At 45.3% G+C, this 17568-nt stretch overlaps 1 non-coding gene across 1 annotated transcript; it reads right to left on the reverse strand.

The window, feature by feature from the left end:
• Positions 1–2880: 2880 nt before the first annotated feature.
• On the reverse strand, positions 2881–2954 carry TRNAT-GGU (transfer RNA threonine (anticodon GGU)). Its single transcript has one exon. It is a non-coding gene; the product is annotated as a tRNA-Thr (tRNA).
• Between the last annotated feature and the right edge of the window lie 14614 nt (positions 2955–17568).

Raw genomic sequence — 17568 nt, forward strand, 5'->3', positions numbered from 1 at the left:
TAATAAAATCAGATACCTGTTAGATTCTTACGAGTTCCCGAATTTATACTGTGCGAGATCGTACAAAGCGCTACTCTGAAACAAGTTGTACAAGCAATTGCACCCGAACAAGCAAATATGCATGTAGAACTGGCAGACTGAAGCAGCCCTTCCAGGCAGAGTACAATGTGATTATACTATAGAACGCACTGAAATCGAACTCAACTCAGATTAAAGTAGCAAACACACCTCGAAGCAGGTTTTTTGTTTTCAAGATATTTCCTCGGCGGCCAGTTATGAGACAGCTATGAACCTCTTTGCAACCACTTGCCTGCACCTAGTGTAGCAGGTGTCGCGGGTGGTAGAACACTAAGCCATGTCAGCACAGTCGACGATGTTCTCGTAAAGGTTCGGCTTGAGGGGCACTAGCAGGTAGTACACTGGCGCTACGCGATAGCTCTCGATATGAATGAAGTATTTAACGGAGATTGAATTGACTGTTCATTCTCACTCTAGTGCAAAGAGAGCACAAGACACTTGATGAGAGCTAGAGGGCAGTCACTGCCTACACGCATTGGTGCATGTTTACATATTTTTGATTGTCTTGTCGGTATGAAACGTTACACTTTCCGCGGGCAGCTTCTGGGAATGCCTGGAAATATTGGAAAAACAGATGGGGTCGTAATGATGATGGCGTTCGAATCCAGTACAGAATAATTTTACAGCCCATCATGTCGTTGACTGTACAATAAACCAAATGCTACTGCAATGAGCCGCTGCCTGCCGGGGAGCTCAAGAATACTACATGAGAAAAATGGCAATTAACTCACGCTGTTTATTCGCTGCGTCTTGGCTTGAGCATCTCCACCTTGCAGACAACCCAATATCACCTGCGTATTCCGCGATTCTGTCGGCGAGGATAGGATTATGTGTACACACACACACACAAACACACACACACGCACCCACATTGATTTATCACAAACCCACGCTTACAAACACGTTATCGGCACTCAGCGCCAAGTCGAAAAAACTACAGAAACGTGTAAAAAATAAGACAAAATATCCTGTACTGTCGCAACCATCAGATGTTTCTGTAGTTCTGTAGTACTTTTCTGTAGTTCTGCAGTTTTTCTGTAGTATATTTCTGTTGTCTGTAGTTCTGTAGCATGTTTTTGTTGTAACTGCAGAAATTTTTGATGTTGCTACACAATTTTGTGTTGTCACAACAGGTTTCCCGTGAAACTCTGTCTTAACATCAGAAAGTTTTCTGTAGTTGTTTCCGACTGGGCGTGGCGTGGTTATGCCTGACCATGCTAGCAGACTGCATGAATCCTGTATGAAATTCCCCTTGCCTACCATAAAGATGCCGGAGTCTACGGGGAGAGAGGACAGCAGTGGCCCGAATTAAAAAAAAAAAAAAACTTCAAATGAGGATATATTTGAAAAATATGGCCTGGAGTATAGGTTGTCAGGCGCAACGAAATGTTTTCGAGATCGGCGCATAGCAAACTGGAAACTGTTGAAAGCCAATAAACCTTAGACTGAATAAAGGTAGATTGAACGATTTCGTGTCGGTGTCTTAAATGTCATAAATGAACCTATTTAACCGACTAACTCTTCTATGTCAGTGATAACAGTGAGCATACTGTTCTCAGCTAGCCGCAGCCGAAGTGTCGCCCGGCCTTCAGATGTGTGTTATAGCTAGGAGAGCAATACCTCAAATATACCAACAGCGTTGATTCTCCAACAATATGGCGGTCGCATCAAGCTCTTGGTTCACCTATTTCGTCATTTTTCAATCTTTAACCAAACGGAACTCAGATTTGAAAGATTTCAATGTCCAGAATATTGATATTTGCTGGTCAACAATGAATATCGAACAAATTTTGCATACACTTTATGACAGTTTTGCTTAAAGCGATAAAAGGGACTCCACCAATACGTGCTACAAGGCAACACATAGATCACCTTGGAGGCGGCGTGCGGGGTACGAAGCCGAAACATGATAAAATGATGAGCGAGCAGAAAAAAAATAGTGTTCAACCACACTAGGGATAAACTGGCATAAACAAGCCTTACCTTGTGAGTCTGCACCAGATTCGATGACACACCAGATGAGCGTCACGGAGCAAACGCCCAGCAGTACAATCGCGGCCCTCATTTTCGTACGGTGACGGCTGGCGGGCGTGAAGAACGAACCTGAATTGCCGCTTCCAACGGAGTGTGGCTTATCTCCCACCTATCGCTCCTCTTAAAGGACTAATGCATTTCCTAGGATGTGGAAAGTGTTTACAAAGCTGCCCATCAGCACTACCGACTCGAGTGTACGGCGTCACTCAGGTGACACGATTGCGTGTGACCATTTGTGTGCCGGCGTGATTGATCAATGCCGTTTCGCGCGCAGCCTTTACACGTGACCACTTGTTTGAGGCCCAATTAGTTATGATTTATTTATTTATTTGTACCTCAAAGGCCTCATTTAAGGGGTATTACATCTGCGCCGTCGTTGTCCACTTCTTTTTCTTACGTTTTATATGCCCACTAATATTACTGTCCCTCATGGTTCACCAATTCGCCCAATCAGCTGTTCGTATACAGTTCCTTTAAATGAGGGAGTGGTTGCGGAGTACATGGACCATTTGATGAATGATCTGAAGGTTGATGTGTTGAAATCAAGCACGGCAGTGTTTCTAAAGTCATTCCAGTCCCTTGGCGTGCGACCAAAAAAAAGATTTGAGATGCGCACGTGTCTGTAAAGGGACCGGATAAACGGTCTTTTCGTGGTGAGTGCCGCTGTAAGGAAGTAATTACTCATTGACATCCAACGAAGCGCCGCCATACAGCTACTTAGGAAAGCTATAAAGCTTTCTCAGAAACTTCGTACTTAAATAAAAAATTTTCCTGGTCCGGGAATCGAACCTGGGACCACCGCCTTACCGGGGCAGTCGCCCTACCAACTGTGCCAACCAGGATTGTCAGGAGGTCACATGGCAGGGTGAGAGCGAATTGATCAAACTCGAAGTGACTGCGGTATTGATCGAATATTTTACGGGGGGTGGAGTAGATTTGTTATAAGCAATATAGTTCACTTAGTTCAACGCTCTTGCCCAGGGCGGACAGGTTTACGTTGCGTGGAGGTATTTGTGTGCACACAGGTCTCGTTTCATTTCAATTGCGTGAACATAATGGCCAGTTTGAGTCCGAAGAACAGCCGCTGTCCTACTGTCTTGGTTGAAAAAAAAAAAAGAAATACGAACATGCAATAAAACAGACAAAATGAACAAGCCTTTGGCCAGCTGCTGTACCGCACGCAAGTAATCGCTGTGTTAGCGTCGCGTGCTGTTCGTCGGCGAAGCGCGACATGCTGTTTAGAGAAAGCAGCTGGCTGCAGAGATTTTCTGGTTACCCTTCACCCAGAATCCGGTGAAGGCTGTGCTGTTACTGGATTCGAGGCAGCTGTCGGGAAAGAAAAGATACGGAAACAAGGAAAACTATGAAGAAAATTGGGGAGGCTTGGTATACGTTTGGTTATTTAATGAGCCGAGCCAAAACCGTGAATTCACATATTGGCGAATAAATTGGGAGATAAATTTAAGCTCAGCTTTTAATGGTATGTTGAGACCGCGTAAACGCCGAGGACGACTATGCCGACACCGAATATTCTCTTGAACGGAGCTTGTAACTTTATCAGCTTCTGTGGGTCGCACGCCGTTGTTATGCTGTCGTCTCCTTCAAATGAATTTGTTGTACTAAACACAAAGTCAACGTTAAGCTCCTGCTTTCAGAGTATGACACTACAGCATAAATGGATTCCGTCTGCGGCTTTCGACACCTGTCGTAGATGGCGTACACGCGCTTTTGTACTCGATTAATCGCTAAGTGCTTATTTTGTGCCTCAATTATCTCACGCATACTCATTACGTACAGTCGTAAGCTGCTATATTTCAAGTGAAATCCCACCAACAAAGCCTCGTATAGGCCAAGCTTAACGAATGTATAGTCGTGAGCAAAAGTGGAGAGACCGCCGCTTCGGCGGCGGGAGCAGCTTCGGGGCCGCCCTGCGGCGCTGCTATCTCGCCGCGCTCGCTCGCTGCGAGAGTGGCCCGAATGACGACAAACTTTCCCTCGCTCTCGCGCGGGTGTTTATCACGCCTTAGAAATTCATAGGGCGGATTTCGGCTACTCTGTTGGTAAACGGTGGCGTTGAGGAGAAGTGTGAAAAGAAAAGTGTGTAGTTCCCGAAGGGAAAACAGCGGTTCACACTGTCGGCGCGCTTCCGTGGTAACGCCGTCTGTGGCTTGCATAAAAAAATGGACGGGAAACATTGCTCTTGCCTTTAGGAGCTGGCTTTCAGACCTTGTTTTCTTGTTCAATCAGTAAATAGTTGTGAAAATGTCAGCTGGAATCGCGGGAAAACAAATAAAATGGCTGTTCATTAAGAATTAATTCGTCCGCTTATTGAGAGCGTGTGTGAAATACAAGCAGAGCCTTGATGTCACGCTTTTATTGTTGCAAAATTAGCATAGTTTCAAGCCTTCACTGTTCGAAATGGGCATATAGTATGCCTTTACTGAAGTTATTCGTTATGCGTGTGAATGATGACGACCTTAATTGTGATACCAGTTTTCTGCAACTGAGTTCACTATGCACGGAGTCATGTTGAACATGTGTGAGTCTGAAGCACGCGATTTGAGATGTCCATGGGCGACTGGTGCACCAGAAAGTGTCCCAGCAATGAATTTGTCGCGCAGTAACGGAACAAGCGGACAGAAACGGGCGTCAAACCACTTGTCTCGAGAGTAGTAAAGGGAGAGTTCATTTTAGTTTCACCTATATTTCGCGTTTTCTCCATGCTGAAAAAAAACTACTGATGTTTTTTTATCGTCAGTTGGGAGCTCGTTTCCATGTTGTTTTCTCGTCTAATGCGCCTAATAGCAAATTCCACTTGGCGATCTGGAACAAGCTTTTTGTTTGCTTCATTAAACAAAAAGCACGTTTCTAAGAAGGATTTGGATTCAGATGCCGAGTTCTCAATGGCTGCTGCCACGCCTCGAAGTATTTTCTGCTCCTTCATTTCTTGACTGTGTTGCTCGAGATCGCACATAAGGTCTTGCGGTCGTGTCCCACTCATTTACACAGTACCCCAAGAAAAGGTTATAATATGTGCTAAGAAAATAGCAGGTAATGTTCTGGGCGTTATAGTCTGTAGTACCTTCCAAGCTTACAAAAAAGACCGGCCGCTCATGGAATCGTAAATCGCGCGCATCAGACTCACCAATGTGCAACATAACTACGTGCAGATTGAGCTCTGTTACAGAAAACTGGTATCACAAGGCCGTCGCCATTACCACGCATAACTAATAACTCCACTAAAGGTATCCACACAGTGAAGGATTGAAACTATGCTAATTTTGCAACGCTTAAAGCGCAACATCAAGGATCTGCTTGAATTTTACACGCACTCTCAATATGCGGACGCATTAGGTGTAAAGAAGAGCTCTTTTCTGTGTTTTTCCCGCGATAACAACTGGCATTCTCACAGCTATTTACTGATTGAAGAAGAAAATCAGGTCAGAAAAGCGGCTCCTCAAGGCACGAGCAAAGTTTCCCGTGCATGTTTTTTTTTCTTGTAGAGTGCCAGCCGCCAAAAGAGTTCTTATATCGAGATGCCCCCTCGGTGGTGCTGGAGTTGTTAGGAGCACAGCTACTGTGGCCAATGATCGAGCGTCTATTCCGGCCGTGGCTTCTGCTTTTCGATGGAGGTGACAAGCAAGGCGCCCTTGTGCTGTGCGATGTCAGCGCATGATAAAGAACCCTAGGTTGTCGAAATTTGTGTACCCCTGCATTTCCTTGTCCCTTTGGGATGCTAAAGCCTGCTGTAAACCAAGCCAAACCATCACCCCGAGGTGGCAGTTTCTGTCAACTCGCAATGTGAGTCGGTTTTAGGGCATCGCAGAACCCGCCGGCGAATCAGTGAACGTCAATGTCATCAGAGAACTACTCACACCACGAGTTTACTGTCATAACTTTTCACTCAAAAAACAACGCTGCCAGCGACGCTATAATCTTTTGAAGTACGAAGCCTTTCACGCTTTTACGTTATAAAAGCAGTGATTCTCACGCCATAAGTGGAGCACTTACGTTACGATAACGTTGAGCGTACTTTCTCGTACACCTACCTATACTGGATAAGCTGTATGGAATGAGTGGCTGCAAAAAAGGACGAAACGAAGTCTAGAAATATTTGTTTCAATGTCCGTGCATCTGCATGACTAGGCGCTGTAGGTGTATGCTAGACGTGCTGACAGGTGGCCAGAGAAAACGGACATGAGTGCACTCCCAGCTGCGAAAGGACGCAAAATGACAAAGGAAAGTGCGCTAGCGGCGACAAGTTTTACATTAGGACAGCATGCTGACCATTCAGGGTGTAATTAGGAACGCCAAACGCAGAACCTTTCACGAGAGACTCGACTCTGGCAGCATCCTATGTGCTATGCCCGTGCTTTGAAAGGCAGCAGTGTGTTAGGAAACTTGCAGAACACAATAATAACGTTAGCTGTGACAGTGCGATAGCACGAGAATTTTCTTCTGGGCAGCTATAGACGACCACACATCTTTAGGTACCAGCGACGTTTTAATATTTTCGTCAAGATGAGGGGAAGCGTTCCTCCTTCTCACTTTGTGACCGGCCAATCATTGCAGGTTGCTGGTGGTTCTTTACGTATGGCAACCTGCCGGTGGCATGTGGTTCTAATAAATAGAGCAGTTGCTATATCGGACTTTACTTTAGCGATGCGAAGATTGGTTTATAGGGTTTATAGTCCCAAACCGACTCAGACTGTGAGAGACGCCGTATTGAAGGGTTCCAGAGATTTCGACCACGTGTTTTTTTTTTATCCACCAACATCGCATATCACATGGCGCCGTTTAATTTTCGTGTTCATCTAAAAAGGCAATGCCGGGCTTGGGATTCGATCGTGCAACAATAGGCACAGTAGTCGAATGCCATAACCACTGCATCATCTCGGCTTTTTTATTTTTTTTTATTATTATTTTTTTTAACTGCACCATCTTGGAGGGTTAGCAATAGCAAGGGTTTCCTAGGACGAAGCTTCCATACCCCGTTGTGGGTTGTAGATTGGATTGGTGTCAGCGCGGTGCTATTGCTGCACGCGAATAAGTGTGATCTGATATAGATATAAACTTACTACCTTGGCGTCCGAGCATGTATTCACGGCAAGGCAACACTACGTCTAACTTGGCATCTAATAGGTCTTAAAGGCTGATTCCTATGCCACCTTCCTAGTTAAAATAAGTATCTGCAGTTGGCAGGGTTTACTAATTTGTTGGGGCGTTACGTCACGCAGCACATCAACGAATGGGGCTGTTCCAAAAAACTTGCCAATGACCATCTGTCAGAACCCTGCCAATGATTGATATGCTGTGCTGGTCAAGGTGAAAGCAAAGTAAAATTAGACACATCCTGGTGAGCGGTTTAGCGTTGACTATAGCTCCAGCTGTAAGAAAATTAATTGTCAGTGATAGTCAGCTGGCAAAGATTGAGCTGCTCTGTGGGCCGCTTCAAAACGCCTGCTGGTAAACATCATTGTTGGACATTGCGTAGCGAGAACGCGGTAGACTGCGTTGCCGGAGCCGCTTGCGGCCGCCCATCTCAATGGCAAACCGACCATTCAAAACATTGCCAGCTTTTGCTTATCTGGTCGAGGTTTGGTACATACGAAGACCTACATAGAGACCCTCTGCTCTAGGATTAAGGTTTTGAAAGGCCTAGCAGCCGTTACATAGCGAGTAAATAGCTGCTTTGAAACAGCTGCTTCGGCTGTAACGCTCAATGGGGCTATCAAATACCCACTAGTTTCAAAACCCCAAGTCATACGTCAGCTCGCATTATGTTTGGGGAAGGATTCAACGTGGGTCATCACCAGTGCTTTAATAATACGAGGGATGTATTTTTGGGTTTTTGTTGATTGTGACGGCTAGATGAATAGGCGAGGATCACGACGATCATTTGGAAGTTTGCGGATGTGCTTCATTTGATTTAGTTCAACCCTCCTGTTTAGTGCAAGCGACACAGCGTTAAAATTAGAGCTAGCTAAATTTAGGGAGCTATGCACGCGGGGATCATGCCTCTGTGCCTATGATTTTACAACATTGAACAAAGAGAATAAATATGCCTGCATTTTTATTTAACACTCTTTCACTGCTTTGAAACTTCAGCGTGAACTTGAGAGGCAGGGCACGTCCGACGTGTCTCTCACTTACAAAAAATTATTGCTGTTGGAATATTCAGAATGTATTATCACGCACTCACGCACGCACGCACGCACGCACGCACACACACACACACACACACACACACACACACACACACACACACACACACACACACACACACACACACACACACACACACACACACACACACACACACACACACACACACACACACACACACACACACACACACACACACACACACACACACACACACACACACACACACACACACACACACACACACACACACACACACACACACACACACACACACACACACACACACACACACACACACACACACACACACACACACACACACACACACACACACACACACACACACACACACATGCGCGCGCGCGCGCGCGCGCGCGTTCGCGCGTCTGAAGATGTGTTTTGTTTACTACGCGAAAGTATTGGCGACAACATGTGGCTTATTACGAAAAGCACGCCACTTTACAGAACAAGTTTTTAGAATAAACGAATGCCGACCGTATTTGGCACGCAACATTTTTCAGTAGACCACTGTTTAACATAACCGAAGCATGACATTCGAAAGTTTTACACGATGCCTAGTCTATGCTTCCTCACATTTGTAGCAGCTGGTAGAAATTCTGCGCGATACCGTGCTCTCTTTTGCTTTTTGGTCTGCGGTGTCTGCCTAAAATTGGTCTATTCAAAATAACCTCTTCGCACTGCTCCGCCACAGAAGTATACGCGACAATCGTCTTTCGCCCATTCTTTACCCGCGTAAAACGCTCCTTCTGGTTGTAATACAGTGTAGAAACGGATTCAAAGCTCACACACTCTTGTGTCTGGGCAAAACGCTTAGTTTAGTAAAATTGTGGTTGTTCGCCCAGTAACTTAATACCTTATGTACTTCTGCTTCTTTCATGGTGCACTCTCTCCCCTCCTAACTTGATGGCTCTCGCCCAGCTCTCTCTCTCTCTTTAAAACGCCAGCTGTCCTAGATCATCTTCATGTCGTTGTTGCAACCACCGCTTCGGTGCCTCGGCAAAGGCTGATGCCGCAGTTGCTATGGCAAACAATGATTCACAACAACAGTTTTGGGCCACATGCTGCGGACACTTCCTGTACACGCCACTTATGAACGAATGAAAGCGTTGTTATCAAAATGACTTATTGTACTGCATCGGCGCCTTCGTTCTTAGTTGTAGGACATAGGGAGCGCACTTGCTCTATACGACGAGCTGGCTGGCCAAGAAGATAAAGCACGAAAAGATTTAGAAACCAATTTTTCGGCGTAATGCAAAGCTTGCAAAACAGTTCACAACGTACGCTTCGAGCTTTTCTTTCTGTGCTCTCTGCAATTGCTTCCAGGCCCAATTTCTTGTGGAGGCTGGAGGAGCCATTTGGCCATTTTTGTGTTTTTTGAGGAGAGAGAGACAGAGAGTGAGATAGAGAGAAATAAAGAATTAGGCAGGGAGGGTAACTAGTCAATACCTAGTAGGCTGCCCGACACGTGGAGACGAGAACTAAGGGCAAAAAGGAAAAAAAGAACTCCAATGAAATCAGTGTTGTGCAAGATGCCGGGCTCACTTTTGACATCATGTTATGCCATTTGCGGTATTAAAGAGCTCCCTGAAGTGCTACTTTCGGTAAAATTCTGATGCAAGATATCCAAAGGCGTGGTCTTTGCAAGTATTCGAGTAAATTTTTTAAAGTTTTAAAGCTTTGCGTGGAGACGATAGTCTACAAACACTTTTCAAAGATTACAAGGGTTCAACGCTGCTGAACCAAATATTGAGCGAAAGCATTAGCTGCGGGTGACCGAGCGTTCCTCTTCTTCTTTTTTTCTTCATCAGCCCACATATAAATCCCCGCTTTAACCAACCCGTATGAAGGCGCCTTAGTGGACTACAGGGGTAACGTGAATGCCAGGGTCCTAGAAGGCTGATTCTGACAAAACCGTCCTATGTGAAACGAGAGATCCAAGTTGGCCGCTCCTGAGGATAGAAAACTGGGCGAGTTGGATTGGATTCATATTAAAGCAGCAAGAAAACCAGGACAAAAGAACAGGAGACGACACAAGCGCTCCTGCTTGCCCACATGTAAAGCCCCGCTTTAACCAAGCTGCATGAGCGTGCCTGACGTCACGTATCACGTGAGTACCAGCTGCGCCTCTAGCGCGCCATGCCGGCCACTTGTTTCACGTGGGGTGTGACATCAGGCGCTGCGTCGTGGCTGCGACCGCACTACACCGACCGCTTGAGTTGGTAGCCCAGCTCTCACCCTAGTGTCAAGTGGGGCGTGACATCATAGCGTCACGTGGGTGAAGCCGCGCTACGCCGACTGCCTGAGTTGGTCCCAGTTCTCACCTATAGTGTCACGTGGAGTGTGACGTCACATCGTCACGTGGGTGCGGCCGCGCCCCGGGGAAGCCTCGAAACTTAGAGTAGTATGTATTGCTTTTGCAATCAAAAGTGCTCCTGGCGATCGCTCCTAGTCGATTTGGGCAACACATCCTCGTGCACAAAGATCTCCCCTGACGGCACTGGGGCTGTGGGGCACGCCCGCTCGTTGGATGCTCCTAGGCAAAGCAGGCGGGACGAGGCCTGGTCTGGCACTGTCGCGACTTGTTTTTTTCTTTTGCGTACCGGCGTGGTTGGAGTTGAAGGAGGAGAATAGGAACATCATTGTAAACGCCCATATGTCCGGTGCTAATGAAGGCAGCTGAAATATATTTGAGTTGCGGAGAAGACTGATGGGATACCTATTGCTAGTGCATGTTTTATAATTTTAGTACATAGCTTTTCATGTGCGCTTTAATGTGACGGTTACGACATTTAGGACGAAGTTGCATGAAACACAAAATAACACTCACGATTATAGGAACGACTTTTCCGGCAATGATTGGCTTATAGCTATTATTTTATTAAAGTAAGGCCTAGCAAATGTAGCAATAATGACACATATTTATTCCGACGCGCCAAGTGATATGTGAGGTCCACAGCCATTTTTTGTTGCAGTAGGCCGACCTGTCCCGACGTTTGTGAGTTCAGGTAGAACTTCAGATCACAACCAAGCTTCTGACCTGAGGGAAATATGTGCCATTTCTTAATGCGTGCCATAGTTAAGTGCCAAGGAGACTAATACTGCAAGAATCGTTTCTGAGTGAGGTAGATTTTAAACGAGGGCGAACTGCGACCTGTTTTCTTTCGATGTGCTTGTTTGTTTTGCGCGGGGATTATTAAGCAGCAAGTTATCAAGCAGCCTACACGAGCACGCAATTTCGCGTAATCTTTCGTGGTTCCTCACATTATGATATGTAATATTCTATCAGGTGCTTCCCCAGAATCCCTCTCTTGGCCTTGCGAGACATTTACTGAAATTTGAAAAATGAGTAAGCTATATACGATTTTCCGAGTTCGACGCATTGTCCCTGCAGTGAATTTATATTTTGTTGTTATTTATCTAGCCTTTTAACGAGGCCATTACAAGGAGGGGAGGCATAATAGTATAAGTGCAATTTCCTAATTAAAACCATGCCAAGTAGAACAAAATATATGAATTTGCACAGCAATCATGAAACTAACCTACTTCAAATTTCTCGACATATGCTTGGTCCTACAACATCTCTTAGCAACTGATCCCAAATTTCCGCTGCAATCTGGAAGGAAGGAATAGCGACACACAACAATATACATCGCTCGTATCGGCGGCACTTTTGTTCTTTGGATATTGCCACAACATCCTAAAATATTTATTCATTGCTACCAACAGCCGCTGGCTTGCGGCTTTTTCATGTTTGCCTGTAACGCACAAAATGATCTAGGCAATGACATGAAGGGTTTGTTTTTTTAGTTCGGGAATGCTCAAAGCCGCCGCGCACTGCGTGATTAGTTTCGTCACCGCGCAAGATGCGTCGATATGTATCCCGAATGATCGTGGCCAATCGCGTCTGTTTAAACATTCTTCGAAGTTGTAGCCACCTTAGCGGCTCTATGCAGATCTTTCTTCGCTGACATTAAATTCAGTGCTGATGAGTACAATGAGCTTTTCTGGTTTAACGACCAGCAAGCACGTGTACTGCTGTCGCTCCCGCCGTCGAGTTGCCTATGGTTGTTTTGTGGGCGCAAGTCAGCCCAGTAGAGTTTTTCATCGCGACTACGGCTGTCCTTTTGTGCCCTTCTGTGTCCTTTTCATCGTCACCACCACGTGAATGCATCTTTGTTGTATAAATTGTGTAATTAGTATACATTGCAAGATTCTGTAAGCGCATTATCTCCTACATCAGTTTCCATGTTGTCTGAGAGATCACCCTTGGCGATGTTTTTCTTTAGGCTATTGCGTTTTTTCGCGACCTTCATCATCTGAATAGTTTAATGCTTGACTGCGAGAGGCCTTGAAGAACAGGAAGGCTGTAACGCAGCAGACCTTCACAAAGTGCTCCATAAAGCCGTAATAAGGAATCGGTAGAGCAGCCTCTTCTGGTCGTTGAGAGCATACGGAATATAGATACGTATGAGGAGAGTTTGGTCTTAAGTTGTTGAACGTATGGTGACCATGAAAGAGACCTATCAAAAGTCACACCTAGAAATTTTTGATGGTTGACATACGCTATAGGAGTGCCAGCAAATTTCAGTACATAACGGGAGAGGTCACGTCGTGAAAATGAAATTGCTGCGCACTTTTCTGGAGATATAACAAGACCTCGCTTGTTTAAAAATAATGCAATGCCAACTAGTGCTTTTTGTAGCCGAGCATGCACAATGCGCCTGTTTCTTCCGGAGCACCATATGCAGATGTCATCTGCGTAGAGGGAGATTTCAACAGTATGTGGCAAGGACCTGTCCAAACCAAGAAGAGATATATTGAAGAGGGTTGGACTTAAAATCCCTCCCTGAGGAACGCCACGAGACACATGATGTAAGGACGTGTCACCTTGATCCGTTGACATGTAAATGGTCCTATCACGAAGATAATCAGAAAGCCAGGTATACATTCGTCCAGCAATGCCAATTGAACGCAAGGCTGAATGAATCGCCTCGTGCGTGAGATTATCAAATGCCCCTTTAACGTCAAGGAAAACGGCAATAATTAGAGACCGCTCAGCTTTGCCGCGCCTGACACAGTTGGCAAGAGCAATAACATTATCAATACTGCTTCGGCCTTTTCGGAAGCCAGACATTGATGGAGGGTAAATTCCCCTATTCGTCAAGTCCCAGGTAAGGCGTGAATGAACCATTTTTTCCATCAATTTCCCAACACAGCTTAGCAGTGCAATTGGACGATAAGCGTTTAGATCAATTGATGGCTTACCGGGTTTAAGGACGGGTATTACGCGCGCAGTCTTCCAGCTCTCTACAAGGCTGCCAGCTATCCAAGAGTTGTTATAGATGGTAAGCAGCTGAGTTTTGGCTTTTCATCCAAGACGCGACAGCGAAATGTAGCTAGCACGGTCAGGCCCTGGGCAAGATCTTTTGTTGGTAACTGCTAGCGCAGCTTGAAGTTCTTCCATAGTGAACAATTCGTCTAGGAAAGAAGTGGTAGGCGACGGGACAAAGGTGGGGAGGACATTTTGCAGTGAAGGAGCTGCTAATGGAGCAATTATCTTTGAACAGAAAGTCTCTGCTGCATGAAGACAAGTAGTATTGGCATTTAGAGCCACGCACTCGAAGGGATGTAGTTGTGAAGGCTGACTTCTTAAGCTTCGTGCAATACTCCATACTTTAGATAGTGGCTTTCTAGGATCTAATTTTGCATAAAAAGATGTCCATTCCCTTCTTTCTAGCTTGTCCAAATGGCGTTGAACGTGTTTTTGTGCTCGCTAGAAGTCTGGATATCGTCTCTAGAAAGTGTCTTGCGCGCTCGTCTTTCTGCTCTGCGATGTATTGCTCGAAGTTTTTCATATTCTGCGTCAACAGCTGAGTAAACCTTTGGCAGGTGGAGGACTCTCGTGTGCAATGTTTGAGCATGTGCTACTGCAGCAATGAAGGAGTCATAATTTAAGTTTGACAGATCCTGCTTTTCTACGGCATCAGCGAAAGCTTCCCAGTTCGTGTAGCGATCTTTATGCCGCTGAGAGGCGAGAGAAAAACCACAAACCTCAATATATGTAGGTAGGTGATCGCTGCCATGAGTCTCGATGTCCACAGACCAGGTTGTTGAAGCTGACAGATCAGCAGAGATCATGGAGATATCAAGAGCACTGGACCGTGCTCCTTGATAGTAAGTTGCTTGGCCGTCGTTGAGAAATAATAAATTGTTGGAAAGTGCGAAGTCGAATAGCTGCCGGCCTCTGGCTGTCGATCTGACGCCTCCCCAAGCAGGATGATGTGCGTTGAAATCTCCCGTTATAATGTGTGGCACAGGGGTACTTCGCATGATATCTTGTAGGCGTCCAATATTGAAATTAGCACGAGGTGGCATCTAGGCAGCAATTACTGTAAACTGCATGTTCATGCACTTTAAAGTGGCTGCAACGTGCTCATTATGTGGATCAGTTGGTATGGGATGATGGATGAAGTTGACGTCTTTCCGGATAGCCAGAAGAACTTTACTGAGGTCTGCATTAAACTACTTGAAGCCGTGCAGGTCAAAGCTTTGAGAGTGTGCCTTGGTGTTCCAAAGAACACTTCCACAGTGGGCACTCTGGCGGAGAGCAGATGTCTATCCGTAACCGTGCTGATACCGCAGGAGCTGCTTCGCGCCCAGCTGCGCTTTGCACGTGAACCTACCCACCCGTTTCCAGAGGAAAGTATGACATCACTCTCCCATCTACTGCCTGCGCAATATCAACACGCAGTACCGTCATTTTTCCCACCATGGAGGTTTGCTTCATGGCAAATTTGGACAACTATACCTGGCATCAAAAGAAAAGCCCACACCCCAGGACCCGCACTTAAATACTTCGCCCTTGCGCACATCTGTGCACGCTACAGTCATCATTGCCCCATCTATACTGATGGCTCTGTCACAGCTATTTCTTCATCCAACGGCGTGTGGATACCATCAATGCACACCACAATCTCGGCAACACTGAGTCGTCGCACTTCAACTGTGGCGTTAACAGCTCTGAGAGAAGCAATTATATATATTCTACAACAACACCCTGCAGCATGGGTTATCTTCAGCGATTGTCGAGCTGCACTACAATTGCTTAAATCACCAAGAATTCAGGAAGAGCTCGTCATTGACATAAATAAGCTACACACAAAGGCCTATGACCTGAGTCACAGCATTGTGCTACAGTGGTTACCTGCTCACTGCGGCATCGCGGGCAACGACTTCGCCGACGCCGCTGCAAAAGAACTAAAAGATTCCACAAGGACAATTTCAGTACCATTCTCACGAAGAGATGTAGCAAGACTTGTAGCAACTGAATCATGGCGATTGCAATGCTCTCTGTGGTGTAACTCGAACCATCAATATCGACCTCTACACCGAATAGATCCCACTTGCGTCTTTCGAATTCCTCACAATTTGAACAGGTGGCAACGAAACTGTCTACACCGAATCCGCTTGAATGTGTCATACACAAACTACTTCTTACATAAAATAGGCATAGCGAGCAGGCCTCTGTGCTCTACATGTGATGTGTGTGAAAATTTTGAACATTTGGTAAACTCCTGTCAACGGTTTACTGCACATCGCAGGACACTGTGCTATAATTTAAGCTTACCTAAAGACACACCCTTGCGCCTTGAACATGGCCTGGATCCTTGGTGCGACGGATCGTCTGCTGCGCGAGCTACCAAGGTCTTACTAACTTTTCTGAAGGACACAGGGGTGATTAATACCCTTTAAAACTCATCTGTGTGTGATTATGTGCGTGTGAAAGTTAACTTTTCTTAAGGACACAGGGTTGATCAATACCCTTTAAAACTAATCTGTGTGTGATTATGTGCGTGTGAAAGTGTGCGACACCGACTCTCTTTTTTTTCATTTATTTCCCCTTCCCCTCCCACACTGTCACCCTCATCCCTCAACCCTCATCAGGAGTAGCATGCTAGGCTTACCACCAGGCAGACATCTCCTGTTGCCATTAAAATATATATATATATATATCTCCCTCTCCATCACCTGAAGGTGAAATAAATATCATTGATCTATTACTTGGATGGACGCATATTATTACGGAAGCGGAGCTCAAGTTAACGCGATAACGTTAAGGGCCGCGTGTCGCAAAAAACTCCAGTGTAGGCGTAGTTCTTGCAACCAGAAAATCAGAAGAAAGTAAAGAAACAATAAATGTTCTGTGGAAACTCACCGAGTCGAACGCGGTTCCTTCCAAGTTGAGAAGTGTGCACGCAACCACTCCGCAACAGAACCGCATTGCTTCTCTCCGAATAACGGTAGATCTAACATATGCATTGCCTTATAACTGTCGACTAGTTAGGTGCGTCAGTTAGAAATAAAAAATTACGCAGGTACTAGTTTAGCGAGCAGAAAAGAACACTTCCGCTGTGCTTCCCTGCAATGCGGCGCTCACTAGAAAACTCCTTCAGTCGTACGGCGCTGCCGCAGCAGGTGGCGCGAGCCGCCACCAAATTCAAAGCCTTATACATCCATCCATCGTCTTCATATCATTGGGGTTTAAGGACAACCAACGAGGCCCGATAACGCTCATACGCTAAGCGGCTTCCAAGATTTTCATTGTGCTGTGAATCTACTGCGGCTTTCGTGGCCCACGTAACTCATTAATGTATAGCTGGATGTCCGATTACAAATACCTTGACTATGTTTTGAGGTTGATCGAGCACGTTTTGAAGTGTGATGGTGTGTGGCGATAGATTACCATTTTTAATACTGTTATGGTTAGCGTCATCTAAGACTTGGTTTTTAGAAGGCAGAAAATGTAAAGAGATGAAAAACTGGCAGCAAAGCAGAGATTCATATAAAATGCGCAATTCACGCCTCCTAGGCCACATATAATGCTTGATCGTTCTGTTACTGTTACAATTACAAAGTACATTTATGAACACTTAAGAAGACTACCTGCTATCTTTATTAAAGCGAAAACATTAATAGGCTATGGTGGTGAGGCAAAAAAATGGGCGAATAAGTGAAGCCACCAGGTGTTTGTGTCCACAGAGAAAGTGCCACAGAGATTATATCTTTCCTTTTCTATAAAGCAATAACTAACAACAAGCACCAGTAAGCTTAAAAATACTGATGATGGCAATTGCTGACAGCGGTCAATTAAATACAAAATACCAAAAATAAATACCATAAGTAATAAAATATCGTAAGAATTAAAAATAGTAGATGTAAACTAAAATTCAAAAAATAAAAAAACATTCCAAAGTAGAAAATAAATAT

Source organism: Amblyomma maculatum, chromosome 10 (assembly GCF_055883805.1).
Source record: "Amblyomma maculatum isolate TAMU_Amacu chromosome 10, ASM5588380v1, whole genome shotgun sequence".
Taxonomy (NCBI): Eukaryota; Metazoa; Arthropoda; class Arachnida; order Ixodida; family Ixodidae; genus Amblyomma; species Amblyomma maculatum.